Source organism: Agelaius tricolor, unplaced genomic scaffold (genome assembly GCF_023055355.1).
Source record: "Agelaius tricolor isolate 1412-34295 unplaced genomic scaffold, bAgeTri1.0.p SCAF_13, whole genome shotgun sequence".
In the NCBI taxonomy this organism is placed as follows: domain Eukaryota; kingdom Metazoa; phylum Chordata; class Aves; order Passeriformes; family Icteridae; genus Agelaius; species Agelaius tricolor.
The window spans coordinates 16,211,133-16,226,882 of record NW_027269273.1 but is presented as its reverse complement, the minus strand read 5'-3'; the positions used below and the strand labels follow the sequence as shown (position 1 = coordinate 16,226,882).

The following is a 15,750-nucleotide window of genomic DNA, read 5'->3' as shown; positions in this document are numbered from 1 at the left end:
ATGTCTTGCCTAAATAAGTGATGAATTTGTTTTCACCTTGCTCTCAAATGGATATGACTGGTCAAAATTAACAAACATAGAAGTCTATGACAGATTAAAACATCATAATGTGCATGTAATATATGGATTCTGTATGACAACTCTTTCCATTCTGCTACCTGAGCTATATGGGAACAGCTGGCAAGAAGTGTGAAAAATTGATTATCCAGGAGGAACAAGTTCATTGAAAATACAGTTACTTCTTTTAGGTAGTGTTAATGTCTCTTACAGCCAGTTAGTGTGCACTGCTGTAGGCTTTGCATAGTTGTTATTGATTCTTGTGTATGGCCAAGACTGCCCCTTTATAAGTGTCAAAAAATACTTAAAACCTTCTCAGTGTACAAAGAAAATATGTCCCACTGTTATGACCATGTGTTTGTGCTGTGGTTAAAATATATGTAGGTGTATTGTCTACTAATTTTTTATTGCTGGTTTTTTTTCACATGTTCTGAGTTCTTTATTTTCCAAATGCCATGGTTGGGAATTACTGCTGTTAGCTGAAAAATTTTGGAAGACTAAGAATATAGGTTAAATAAAGAAGAACGACAAATGTTCCCAAAAGTTTTACTGCACTATGTTTGGGGTTGTTTTTTTTTTTTTTAATTTTCCCATGCCTGTATATCATTCCCAATGAAGCTTCCAATGTACCATTTGGAAACATTTAACTTAGTGGAGATGCTTCAGGAAAACTGTGAAACATTACATGAGGTACTAAACAGATTTGTACTTTTTAAGATAAAACCGTCCTCTTATTTCAGTTCTGAAGTCACTCTTGTGTGTTCAGTCAGTTTGATCACTTAAATTTTGACTAGGTGATTCACTACTCTGATTCTTGTATATATTAGAAGCTGTTTTTCTCAGATGCCAGTTCTACAACATCCAGACTTTGGGAGACAGAGAATTATTGTACTAAACTGAAAATAAACCCCAAGATGAGCATGTGATAATGGATAAAAAAATTAAATTGAACTGCTGATAAATGGTATTATATATTTACAATATGAAATTCAGATTAGGGAAGTATATGATTGCAGGAGATGTTTTGAGTGAAGAACCTTTTTCACATGTATAGCAAAAGCACTCAAGGATGGGGTCACTCAGGTTTCTAGGACAGGATTATCACTTCAGATTACAGATTGCATATGTAACTTTACTGAAGGAGAGGAGACAGTGTAGAACCATCCATGGTTCTTCATGCTACAGTGTGCTCATGCCCTTCTCTTTCATTAAGCTTCTTTTCTTGTGGGTTTGTAGTGATTACCAGATTAAACAAAACCATGTAGTGAGCAATTACCACTCCTGAGGTAGAGGGTAGCTCTCAGTCATTAATTTGTCTGCTGTTGTCTGTCTTCACTTTAGTCTTGTTACCTTCCGTGACATTGCACTGTGCATATGTTGCTTTTCATTTCCTTCTTTCTATCCAACTGTCACCTATTTCTGGAATTGCATTAGAGTGTATGTCAGTGACAGATACTTATTCTGGAAATTCATGTCCTGAGATTATCAAACAATCTATTTTCTTGGCAGTACTGGGCAGTTGTTGCTTTAGGACAGGTCTCTGATATCCTGTGGTCACCTGTATATTCTTCCTAGAACAGATAATAAGCTTTTCAATGCAGCATTCAGCAGAATGACCCTCATGTGAAACTTAGCTCTGAAATCTAATCAATTCACAGAGGGAGGAGTAGGTACAAAGGAAAAGATAGTGAAGCCCTGACAGAACCCTTAAAAACAACTTCTGTTACCATGAATGAACACAATACATTTATTTTAGCCATCTGGTAATCAGATCCAGCAGACAAATTATAGAAAGGCTAGCAGAGAATAGGACCTAGTAAATCACAGATAGAAGCAAAATACAGAGGCTGCCCCAGCTTTCTCAAAGATGGTAAACTTTGAAGGTGTATTTTAATCCTTTAAAATTACTCTATTTTGAATCATTTAAGATAGGCTACATGTACTGTCAAACTCTGTGCAATTTCTTTCCCTTCTCCAGACATAATTCCTATACTTGTGGTAATTTATACCATTGACATAATATCTTCCAGTCTGTCATATTCATTTCACTGTGCATCAGCTAGCTGTGCTGCTGGTGTCTGATTAGAATTCACTGTGAGGAATTTTATTTGGTTCCTACTGAGGCTAGAAGATGTCTCTTCCTCAGACATTTCCCTTATTTCAGAATAAGTTCAGAGTCATGATAGCACTAAACACTGTCATTCAGTCTCTGGAGCTGTGAGTGGGACACAACATGAAGCTAATTGTAAATTCGGGGGAGGAACAGGCAAGTTAATTTTTTTTTTCTCTTTTTTTTTCTTTTTTTTTTTTTTTTTTTTTTGTCCTGTGAGTTTGTGCTTGCTGTCAGGACTTGCATTTTAGAAATCGTGTCAGAGTTGCGTCTTACAGACTTGGGTGATAAAACTCCACATTTGTGCACCTTGTCTTATTTTAAGAGGCATCTGTGGGAGTTGCTGGTGTTCAGCTTCTTTAACATTGCACACAAACATTTTGACATTATTAACGCAACTTGCAGTATATAGCTGGTAATTTTCATATTTTACAAAGGCCTGAAATGCAAAGATATTTTTATTGTCAGTGGTTTTGGTTAAAAAAAAATCTGTTGATAACAGTTACAAGAGCAGAAAAAAATGGAGAAGCATTTTAGTCAATTGACTTCAATGGGTAAGTCTCTGTTACTGTATATAAGTAAGAAATTTTGAGTTTTTTCTTCCATAATGGGAAGAAAATGGAAAAGGAGAAAATGCTTTCCTTCATTGAAAGCTGCACTTAACCTTGTGAAATCTTAACTGTATCAATTATTCCATATGGCTTGCTCATACAGACAACTGAATTTTAACTTTCTCCCTGTACGTGAACATGCTTGTTACAAGTGGTGGTTTCCCAGGTATGTGCTCTCTCCTGTTCCAGTTAGCCATCCTTATTTCAGCCTGTTATTTAGTTTTACTCAGTTTGTCCTTTGGTCCAACACCTGCAATGTGTTCAATGTTTGCAGTTGTTGATTGTGAGGTGGATGAAACACTGGCATTTGATGCTCATATTTTCTTGGTGCTGAAGTAATGTGTTTCTTCTTGAAAGTTCCTTCTGTGCTTCAGTTGGGTTTTTTTGTTTAGTTTCTTTTTGTTTCCCAAGAACTTTCCTTTACTGAGCATCTGAAATGGCAATATTGAGTGTAGTTGTGTTCCCAATCTGTGGTGAGTCTTAGCCTAGAATGGATCATTAAAGGAGCTTCCAAAACCCAAAAAAATCTTCTTGGTTATTTTGCTGTTGTTATTTCATAATCTGTAAAAGTTTAAACTGTTTTCTTCTCCTACTTCTGCATAGCAAATACTTGAAGTTTCTCAATGATGATGCCCTTCAGTTGTACCACACTGAGTATAAAATTTTCTAATGCTGCTTAGATTTGTTAGCCCACAGTTGAGCTACATTCAGCACCTTCAGCATCTTTTGGGCTTTCAAAGCTAATATCAAGTGTACTTTATTTTGGTGATGACAGTTCTGATAAAGACCAGGAATTCTGGGCTTAGGCCACGTTTCCAGGTGGGAATATCATTTATTACAGCAAGTCATAATGAACCCAATGCACCACACCTGTCTGCTGGAGAAATTTTTAAAACTCCAACCACCCTGCTCTGTTTCAACAAACGCTGTGGTATTTTTATATTTACTTTCTTTTAATGCCCAAGTGCTTGTCTAAGCAGAGAGATACTGTGGTAGTGTAGTGGGCTTGATGGAGGAATTATCTGGTTTCAGCATGAGTCTGTCAAAACATAAGCTTGATGTCAGCAATGAGTAGCAAAGTTTAAATAACATTCTACAGTATTTTACATGGAGTTTGGCTATTCTACTTGAGAAGAAATGCTGATTATTACAACGATGTAAGTATAAATGAAATTTCTTTTGTGTTGTCTCTTCCTTTTAGAGGTATATTCAGTGAATGCATATTTATTGTAATTTACTGCTATGATGAGTATGATAACTTCCAATGGATTTTGATAGGCTTTTTGCTTTGAGATGTGCTAGGTCTGTGTGTGCATCACAGGAAACAAGACACTCGCAGGAAGCAAAATATCCCTTAAAAAGGACATTTGTTTGAATGACTTCACAATAGTTTTTTTTCCCATTGGTAACTTTTACCATAGTGCTCTGGCACCAGTGTGTTGTGCCATTTGACATGCAAAACTGTTTCTCACAATGATTAATAGGTTTTATGGCCAGGAAACCACCATACTGAGTATCTTAGCCATAGAGAAGAAAGTGCAGCTAGCAACAGTTAGTTGTGGCCAGGGATAACATCCCCTTACTGAAACCCACCATCTTGAGGCATTGTGTTTTCTGGAAATCATAGCTGAAGTGGGATGCATTTATTGTGGAGAGATGGTAGACTCTGTATCTAACCAGGAAGTAAAACTGCCATTTACTGCCTTCCAAAGCAAATACAGGGAAAGAACCCTTTCTCTGTCATAAATACAGAAACCCACAGCTTTATTTCTTTGATTAAAATACAAAAAAAGCTGTGTCTAAACCAGCCACATATTGTGTCATCCTGTGATATATTTAGGGAGTGCATTATGCTACCATTTCAGGTATAACTTCTCATGCATAAACTATTTTGTTAGTGTTTTCTCAAGTAACTTACGTGAAAAAATGAATGAGAAACTTCTTTCTTATTTTTTGTTGTGAAATTTGCTCTTCAAGATGCCATTTTTCAAAGTGAATGCTTTGCACTTTATGGTGAAAAATACGTCATCAGCTTTTAAGGAAGGTTGTACCTCCTGTTTCTATAGAATAAAATTAAGGACAATCTGTGTAACGTTGTAAAAAAAATTAGTTCTAAATGTTCACCTCTATGTTATTAATTGTATTTTTTAAGATGAAGAAAATGCATATTTCCTTTTCAGTCCTTCTCCTCCTACCCCAGTAGCCTTTAAATTGCAGATATGTTTCTTCAGCACAGTAATTAGTGAAGTTCAGTCATCGCTCCTTTTATCATGTGATTTTTGTGTGGTTTTTTTGAAGAATGCCTTATTAGAACACTTACACAGCCAGTCTAGCTGCAACAGCCAGGCGGCAATAGCAGTGCCATTTTTCACAAAGAAAATGTTGAAAAGGAGCCAAATGTTTGGTGGCAGAGTCTGTTGCTAGGAAATCAAGTTCCTGAGGCGATTAATGACAAAGCAAGCAATAAAAAGAAGGCAGAATTACAGATTTAAAAGAGAGGGAGAAAAAAAAGTGGTTGGTGTTATAATTACCCAAAGAAATCCGTACTCATTAAATTGGCTGTTTTTATGATTGACTTTAATTGGAGGTTAGCTCAGATATTTAGCTCCTTTCCCACCCCTTTAAACACACACATGCACATAATCTGTAGAACTGCAGACTTGTTTTTCTAAGCATTGAGAGGAGCTTGCCCTGTAATTTGATCCCCACTGACAGATGCATTTTCTATGCTGCCATTTTGAATTAACCTATTGTGCAACAATTTTCCTCAGCTCTGTTGAATAAAACATCAAGTCTTATTACCTCAGATGGATTTGATAGAGTAAAAGAATGTACTTCTAGCTGAAGTAGACTATTTGCAATGAGTTCAGTGATTTGAACTCTGCCAACAAGCCCCAATAATTTGTGATGTATACTTAAAGAATGAAAGAGAGAGGAGCCACGTGGGGGGTCTTTTTGGCTGTATGAAGTTCAAACACAAACCTCGGAGTAATATTGTTCTATGTGCTAAGGTTATGTCCCGAGATCAAACCTTTTTAGATAAAGCATGTTAACTGAGATTTTTTACTATTAAGCAGATTAGGTTTGAACTAGAGATTCTCTTACCCCAGTAGTTATCCAAACTGTCAGGCTACTGTGGGATTAAAAAAATAAAAATCAATCCCTTCTCCCTGAAGCCCCAATAGCTGGATTTTACCTCTGAGACTTCTTTTGTGAAGACAAATTTTCCCATATAAAGTTAGGCTAGAATAAATGATGTTTTTCAATTATACTAAATTCCAAATAATTCTGTGATAAGGGGAGAACAGACTTTCACCTTATTCACTTTTCTGCCCAATTAGAAAAACTTACACAGTTGGTTCAACAAAATTTTGGCACAGAAATGGGAAAGCAACTGACCCTGACATTTAAATCCTGTCATGTTTCATTGCTCGTTTCAAGACAATATTCCCTACTTGGAGCAAGTGATAAGTGAGAAAATAACCTTTTACAATACCTGCAAGTGAATACACAGAAGCTAACTGTAAAAACTAAATGATTCCATAGCTCTCTGAATTCCGAACCAAGCAGTGAGACAATAGAACTGTGCGTATTCTGTCCAACAAAACCCACATTACTAATCAGATGCCAATGCCAAGCTGTCTGCTTTGTTAAATACCCAGGTTCCCTGAGGCAAGAAGACAGCTGCTATAACTACTATGAAATTTGGTAGCTCAATCTATTTTTGCTACCCTTGGGCTATCAAGCTACTGTTAATTCAGACCACCCCAATTGGTACACTTTAGGGATCTTTTTTTCCAAGTGTTTGTAATTAAAATGATAAAACATCATTATTACTCCAAAGATGTTGTGCACGCTTTGTATTTGACAGATACCTACAGAGATAAACCCAGCGTGTAATTTTCATTGACATAATGGTTGTGATTGCATTACCCTTTTAAAAGTATATTGCTTTTTAAAGGGGGGGTGGGGAGAAGAAGGGAAAGGGCATGCTTTTATTTCATTAATAGAATATGTAAATCTGCTGAAATACTAAATCAGTCTCTTGGTTGTAAGCTACTTCTCTGCAAAGACTGAATCAGGCTTAGCAGCAGGCTGGGGAGTGCTGAAAATTGGTGTTCACAAGGGACAGGGACCTGCTGTGCCACCCACAGCTCACTGCAGAGACCTCTGCTCCCAGGTGCCTCTGCCTTTAGGGACACTGAGTCTCAAGTCATACATAAAGTCTTGGCAGACTTAACACACTTATTTAAATGTAAATTAAAAAGGGAAGACTTCATACTCTAAGTGGTAAGGTGACTCAGTTGGAAGGGAAATTTTTACTGTAGCTTCTCTTGCATGTCAGGCTTTATTCGATGCTCTCCTTATGAGAGCATAAGAATTTTGTCTGTTACCATGTCAACTTTCTTAGAGCAAAATCTCAAAACTAAAGCACCATCAAATCAAGGCATTAGAAGCTCTGAAACAATATTGGTTCTATCTTCTGTTAATTTTTGTTTCAGTACTTCTCTGATAACCTTTTTAAAGAATCAATTATTTAAGACTGTTCTAAGGACTAAAACCTGAAATTTCTGAGTTTTTCTAGATTGAGTTAAACTTGTTTGTTTCCTGCATACCAAAATTTATCATAAATTCATAGTTACCACTCTGAGTACTGTTGGTTGAAATGTGAGGTTCCTTCTTTTTTATAAAGGACTTGATCTCATTAACATGAAGAAATGTCATAGTCTACATAACCCTGAAATATGTATTGTATCTCTGTCATCGACTTTTACATTAAAAAACATACAAATTCTGCACCAACTGTGCTCTGTTTTACATGAAAAAAGTTTATTTCTTTAACAGCAAAGACTGCATAACCTTAGAGCTAAGCTATTTATGATAGCCCACTACTTGGTCTGAAGTGAAAATTATAGTTTCATTTATTATTTCCCTCTATAATAAGGACAATGCAGTTGTTTAAATACAAAACTTTTTTTTTTTTGCAAATGGTTATGCTGAATGATTTGCTTTGAAACAAGCATTGAAGTGGTAACATTTGGGCATGATATTTCAAAGCCAGTAACTTGCAGTAAAATTATAGAATGTTAAAATGTGCATGCACATAATGCAAGGGGATTCAAATATGATCTTTCTTATCCCAAAACTTAACCTGTGCTGAGGGGCGTTGATCTTCACTGTAGGCTACAGGTGCTTTGAAATAACAGGATAGGAACCTGCAGGCTACTTTTGGATTCTGCAAGAAACAAACCATTTTCAAAAGAAAAAATGTTTTTACAGCATAGCTAACCAATGTCCTAAAAGTCTGTGTCAAGAAGATTTTTGTGCTATATTGTGCTTAGTAATTGTGTACTTGGAGTCAAAAAACTAATACTGCAAAAATGCTTCTGCATGGATTTTCGGTGACAATACATTAAACACGTAAATAGTATGCCTTGCAGATTGGGCTTTTCACAACTTTGTGATAAATTCTTCGGCCCTTTAGGAGGTAAAGGGCTGAGTCCTGCCAGCTTTGTTTGTTATCAGGTTTATTTGAAACAGGAGTTGACTTGATCCCAAAAGCAGGCTCTAGAAGTTCATTTGAAAGGAGCTGCTGAGGAGTTTTTGTGGTGTGGCTTTAATCCTCTTGGTCGTCAGGCTGCTGTTCAATCAGCAGTGCACCAGGTCACCTTGGTAAATGTGCTTCAGACTGTCTGGTTTGGTCAAAAGAAAGATCATCTTCCTTTCTTCTTTCCTTTTTCATTTAATTAAGGGTAGAATGCTCAAGGAAATACTACATTCTCTGAATAAGGAATAAGTGCTGGTTTTGAAGAATTTTTATAATTTGGAAGAGTGGATGTGAGACACTGTTTCTTTCTAAGGAGTATACAGATCATCATGGTAGCAGGTAGTGCTTGACAGATAAAACATCATTTTAGCAATATGAACAAGATAAACACATCAGTACTAATCATTGCAAATGTTTGACATAAACAAAAGATCAAGGCCCTTAGAATTGTTCCATAATAGGAGGATTTTGCTGATGCAGCTGCTGTGGAAAACTGTCCTGGGGATTTACACTTCTTTCTGGCATAAGCACCCTAATATGGAGGCACTTTGTAACAGCTGCTGCCCCAGCAGAAGAGCTCTCACCTTCCCAATCATACTTGCACCATCTTTCTATTGGCAGGACTGTGTTGGTTAAGGATAATGTGTTTTTTTCCATGTTTCTAAATAATTTAGCTGCTTGAACAAAATAATTTAATAAACACCTGGCCATAAACACCTGGTGAGTATTCAGCATGAATACTCAGACCTCATGGTCCATAAATATTGCAAAACTCTTCCAAAGTCAGAAGATTTCCCATGGGTTGTACATGGCTAACAATTCTCACCCTTGGAGATGTGTAGATGAGAAGATGTGTCTTGTTACCACTTTTTATGCTGAAGTTACAGAAGTTGTTTTACAGAATGACGCTGCTCCTAATAGTTTTTCCAACTATGGTATTAGCAGCTGCAATATAACAATGCTTTCCTGCATATTTGAAAATGGTGGGAAACAGCAGTTAACAGTATTTATCATGAAATATGCCTCAACATATGCCTCTGAACATGTCTTTTTAAGACCATATGGAGTATAATTGGTGCTGAACAACATTGAGGTGTTTTGTGAAAAGTAAAGGCTAAGCATTATAAAGAGTCATAAAATCTGAAAGAATGAGGTAAATGCAAGAAATGGGAGAAAGAGGGTGGTGCTGAATACTCTGTCTTGTTCTCTGCATAACCTGATGTGAGAGACCACAGTATTTTTCATAGATTTCTCTTCACAGTAGGGTTAAAATAAAGAAATTCAGTAAAACAGTGGCAGGTAGTGGATATAGAAGACTGTGTGAGTAATTGGAATGAAGCAGAGACAACCTTGTTATCTACTGAGGGCACCCAGGACAATACTGGCATTTATAGCTTGCATACTGTCATTGATCACAGCAGAGTAAGGTAAGAATGAACTTTGTTCCTTAAATATGAATTTCCCCTGTCCTTTGAGGACTGTAGTCAAAGTGAAATACCTTTTATTTGTTTAGTTATTAAGAAAGCTTATTTCCAAGAGGAAAAATTCCAGCTTAGAATTAATAGCCAATGTTCTAAAACGTAAATTCCTCATTATTTTATTTATTTTAATCATGAATGACAACTGAATGTAGAAAAAAATTGCAAACTAATAGTGATGGAAAATTTTCAACAATAAGGATCCAATTTTTGCTGAAGAAAGAGAGAAATTTTCAATGTGTGTATATAAAGGATAGCAAGTATTCATTCCCCAGAACTAGTGCTGTCCCTAAGTGCTCCTTTATACTGCTGAGAATGGGCAGAAGAGAGTTTCTGCTGAGGACTGTAGATTCTTATCTGCCTGATTGAGCCATCATTTGTTGACATGAGGAAAATCATGTGACCTGCCTTTAATGCATTTCACAGTAACAGCAGAAGTAGAAAGTGTAGTTCATGGAAGAGGAGCAGAAAATGTTAAAATTTTTTAGACAATGGAATATTGTGAAATTTTTATTGCAGCAGAGTCAAATGTTTGAACATTAGCATGGTAAATATATTAAATAAGATAATCAGATTCTAATTATCTTGAAAACATTGAATTTCTTTCTATTTCAAAGCCTACAGACCTTCAAAATAAGAATATAGTAAGTACTTAGTTTTATCAGTATGATGATAAAATTAGGTCAGTAAAATGGAAAGCATGTGTCATCCTTCTTTTCTTTTGAGTAAAAATGTCATTATAGTAATCTGCCCAATTGCAGAGTTGGTACCAAGTGTTGTACAGTGGTAAAAGTAACAACAGAAAAACATCCAATATTATGATTTAGTAGATAAATAACAAAAAAGGGTATTAAACCCCCCTGTAATTGGAGGCATATTCTCTGCTTTATTCATTCACTCTACAATTTCAATTTTATATTAAACTTCAGTCATGCTCCATAACCAAATATCCTATTTTATAGAATGTAGAATGACAGGCTTAACAGTTGTCTTGTTGGGGTTTTTTACAGCACTAGGTTGAATTGATCTCATCTGTAAGAAAGTTAATTTCAATTTTGTTTTAAAAACATGGGATTATTGTCTGCTCTGTTGATAAAGTGACATGACAGATTGGAGGAGAGCAAAACCACTTTAGAATTATATCTAGATTTTAACAGAGTAACCTGAGATTGATAGCACTGTGGAGACTTGTTTACTAATTAATAGGTAATCTGATTGTGTCTGCTGATTTTCATATCGCTAGCAGTCGTGTCACCACTGACCTGACAGGAAGGAGTGTCAGAAGAATACTCCAGTCCTTCTGCAACTGCAGATCTATGTAGGAAATCTTCTCTACTGAAAATAGTTGGCAGCTGCAAGAATATTGTATGTGCTTCTCTTGTTTTAGTCTTGTCTAGACATCCATGTGTGGCTGCTGTTGGGATGCTGTACTGGACTAGGAAGGACTTGAAACTCATAATTCACTATTGCAGCTTTTAAGTTCAAAAGATTCATGGCTTGCATCTCTCATTCTTGCTTTTTGACCTAGTGCGAGAACTGAAATGGAAACAATAATGAAAAGTAAGACAAAAAGCATCAGAGGTTAAAAAGGAAAGTATGAATCCTTAGATGTTGGGGAAGAAATTCTGCTGGGCATGTTATAATGCAGTATCTTTCTCTTTTGCATAAAAAGAATATATAGGCTTTAATGTTTTATTTTCAGAAATATTGAGATAATGTTAATATAGTAGAATACAGCTTACATGTTGGTGAACCATGATAGAGCATTTAATGTATTTTCCACACTGTTCAAGCTATTGGTTTTAGATTTGAAAATAGATTTTGGGAAGCTATAATTGTTTTAAACTTGTGTTACCAATTAGAAAGCAACTCAACAATTAACATCTGCCCTAAAGGCAAATATTTTAATTCTGATAGTACAATGCAATAACCTCTAAGTAAGTGGAAAATTCCAGGATGAATTTAGACTTTTATATGTAGAAGACAATACCCAGAATGTTACCCAGGATATGAATTCCATTTTCTTAGCTGTAGGCTATAAATGGTCATAATACCTAAAAAGCTATAACTGAATCACAGTTGATATATATTTGAGCTGCTTTCAGAGTCATCCTTAGCTCCTTGTTTACTCATATAGAGGAATTGTTCAGGCCTTTGGACAGAATGCAGGATGTTTTGGTGCTGAGTGATATTTGCTGGGAAGGAAGAGTATTTCTACATTTCTTCCCATTCTCCTCACATCCCAGTTAGGCAAACCTTAGATATTGCTCTTGCTTGCTCTTTTTTTACTCATAAATATATTTGTGCATATGCAACTGATGAATCAGTTGCAATTTGGAAAGTAATTTTTTCCTCCTCCTAACAATAATTAGGCGGTATTGTTATAGTAAGAGGAGTTTTTTCCAAAAATCTAAGCTCAGTCATCATTTTATCTTCTCAATCCTATCAGTACTGTATATATTATAATGGTAAAAGTAGTCGCTGACATTTTATTGTAAATAGACACTATTTAATATTGCATCAGTTTTACAACACTGTCTTGTCCTCTTGTTACAATTCAGGTAAGTTTTCAATTCAACAATAGGCTAGGTTTAAAAATAATAGAAAATACATATCTTCACATGGAATTCCTGGAAGCTGCTTCCACTGGTAGCTGGAAGACTTAAAACAAGAAAAGCAAACCCTGAAAAACTTAATATTATTGTGTGGTTGTGGTTTTGGTTTTGCCAATTCAAAATGTCTAGTGGAAATAAATTTCTGGTTTTAGTACAGCAAGAAAATGGGGATCAAGATAATAAGAACTTTAGTTTGTTGATGTGGCCAATGGCAAAAAATTAGTATTCTAGAGTGACTCATCTGTACCAGAAGGGCAGCAGTAGCCCACAGCTAAATAAAAAGAAATATCAGTTACTTTGTGTGTACTCCTATGTTTTGCTTATGTGCATTAATTATTTTAGATGATATAAGATTAAATACTTACTATGACCTCAATAAACTGAAAAATTGCATTATGAATTAGGCAAAATCTTACACAACAATCCTGTACAGGTTTTGGGCCAAATCTAGGACTGTGTTTACAGTCCTTTCAAGCTGAAAAGCTGTAGCTAAATATGGAATTTTGATGAAATGCATGAAATATGTTAGCTGTAAATTTTACAGGAGTATTATTAGCTTGGAGTTCTCTTTGCCTTCACTGATAAGTTTGCCTAGCACTATTCAGAAATGATGACTGCCCTGGAATGGGTGATGGTTCAAAAATAAGCCTTGTGCAAATCAGTGGGAGTTAATATTTGCCTGATATGACAAATGCGTAAGAAGTTTTAGAGCAGGCATAAAAGAGGTTCCCAAATTAAAATCTCTTGTTTAAAAACAATGAAAAGCTTTTAGAAATCCTGTGAAACATTGTGAGTTCATCTTCTGTGTAATGTTTATTGCCACAAATGCTTGAGAATATATTATAATAAACTACCCATTTCTTCACAGATGTTAAGGATTATTATTAATGACTCATTTGGCTTTGTAATTGCCATAAAAATTTTTCATTACCAAAACCTCTGATGAGAAAACAGCTTTCCCAAAATTTCTCAGTACACTAGTTTTTATATTGAACTTTATAGTTTGTTTGTTTTTCAAAAGCTCTTAGCTTGTAATGTCTGATAAAAAGCAGTTTTTTGTCTAAAATTCATTGTAAAAGGGTGCACATATGGTTGATCTGCCTTTGTCTTATTTTGTATGGCCTTGTTTGGCATAATGTTTCAAATAATGGAATACCACAGATCCTTCAACCCCCTAATACACTCTGCTGTTTTGGTAATAATAGGCCAGAAAAATTGGATTTCATTCTTTTGTCATCGTTATTCCCTCTAACTTGCCACATTAAAAAGATTGCTGCCATTTTACAACAAAATCCTGGATTTTAAGTGTATGGAAGCAGAGGGCTTATACTGAAAGGATGGTTGGTTTAGTCTCCAGAGATTCTTTTTTTTAATGTCCTTCAAGATAATGTTCTCTATACTTTGTCATTTATTTTATAGTTTAATTTGCTTGTGTCACATGGAAGATTTCTGTTGCTCGCTGTAGTTTGATGTAAAATATAAAAATTCATCTTGTCATTCTCTGAATCCCTCCTGCTGATGAGCTGCAGGATTCAGTAGCCCACAGTCATGTGGGCCTTTAAACTGAGTCATGGACCTCATAAATCATCTGAAGAGCTGTAATGGTACAGTCTGCAGCAGTTGTCATACATAGGAGGTGTGACTTTTTCCACAGTATAGAAGGAAATCAAGTGAGAGGGGGCAAAGAGCATGTTATAAAAGAGTTTAGAGTCCTATCGGTAATGCTACTCATGTTTTTATTCAACATGTTGAAGATACTTTGTTAGGATGTGGGATACCTCATTCAGTTTACAGTGTGGTTTTCCTGAGAGGGTAACATTGGTTAAGCACAATAAAGCAAACAAATCATTTTCTCCAGACATATGTGGTTAAAGTTCAGTGATTGTTGGCATTAGGAGCCCCAGACCAGCAGTGGTTGATGTGCCTTTGCTAATGTGAGTGCCTGTGGTTGGTGGTTCAAATGTAGCCATAAATCTAGGTGTAATTTTTCCCCAGTTTTGCTCATACTTTTGTTATATACCTCTCATATCTCTTTTATAAGAGCTTATGTGTTGGTAAGATCACCCAAATATTTGATGCATTATGTTGACTATGCTGCGTAATTGCTAATTAAAGTTTTATTAAAGTTTTATTCAACACTGTCATATGTTCATAATGGATATTTGAATTTTTAATATAAATGTTGGTGAGTTTAATAAAAATATAACTTGTCATCTGACTCTGGCAAGCTAATCGTAAAAAAGAAAGGCAAAATAATTTCATTTCAGAAAATAAGTTTTCAGATACTAACAAGTCAGATGCAAAATTAAGCACACTTTCAAGTTGCTGCTTTGTCAAAATGGATTTAGTAGGGAAATTCCTGTGGATTTAAGTGAATTCTCCCAAGAAGTGGTGTACGTGACAGAAATAATGAAAACTGCTTAACTTGCTATGAAATGCACAACATTTATTATCACTTTCAAAGCTGATATTTCGTGCAGTTGTAGCTGTTTATGGCTGGCTTGAAAGCAATTGGATAAGGCTGCTTTCAGAGGTGGCCATGCTGCTCCAGCTGGGATGTAGCAGGACTGTTGACAGTTGGATTTAGCTAAATGGGAGTTATGCTACTTTGAGCCATGCTTTGTTCAGGGCTACTTTGTGCTCTGATCTTGATAGTTTAAGGTGCTCTCCAAACTTACAGGGACATAGTTTAATACAAATGTTCAGGCATGGTTTGGACAAAGTTACTGTCATTGATTTTCCTTTAAGTTCAAAAACAAGAATTAGCCTCAGCCCCTCTAGTTGCTTTAAACCAATACTGTTTATTACATAAACTCTTCCTTTTATATCACTCTTATTGGATCATCAAACATATAAAACTGGGGTTTAGGTACTGTTAATTCTCTTTTAAATATTTTCTTCAACAGAATAAAATAGAAATATGAATGAGCAATAAAACCGTGTAACAAAGCAAGAGCAACATTTACAACTCTTGAGCGAGCTGATGGAGTACAGGAAGTGCTAAGGGAAGAGTAGGAGATCATAGCCATGCTGTAGGGAAATATGAACAAAATACCCTGTCAGCTTTCAGTAATCTGCAGCTCAAGGTCTTCCTCAGCTGAAGGCAGTGGCATGTTGCTCAAGAGTTCTTCAGGTTTATCAGCTTTCTACAAGTAAATGTAAATAATAATTTTTTTAACTTCTCCCTTTGTGGCCTCCTAGTGTAACAAGTTGTACACTTAAGTAATGTATGGTTGAAGTAGAATTTTTTCATTTTGAACTTGCCACATGGTAGTTTTATTGGAAATCCTTTACTCCCCACAGCATCAGAGACACTGAGCAATTTTTCTCT

General features: G+C 35.6%; 1 protein-coding gene across 2 annotated transcripts in view; it reads left to right on the top strand.

The window, feature by feature from the left end:
- The window catches only part of ADK (adenosine kinase), a 269,519-nt gene that overhangs the window by 128,596 nt on the left and 125,173 nt on the right, over positions 1 to 15,750 (top strand). The gene's annotated exons all lie outside the window — the stretch shown is intronic.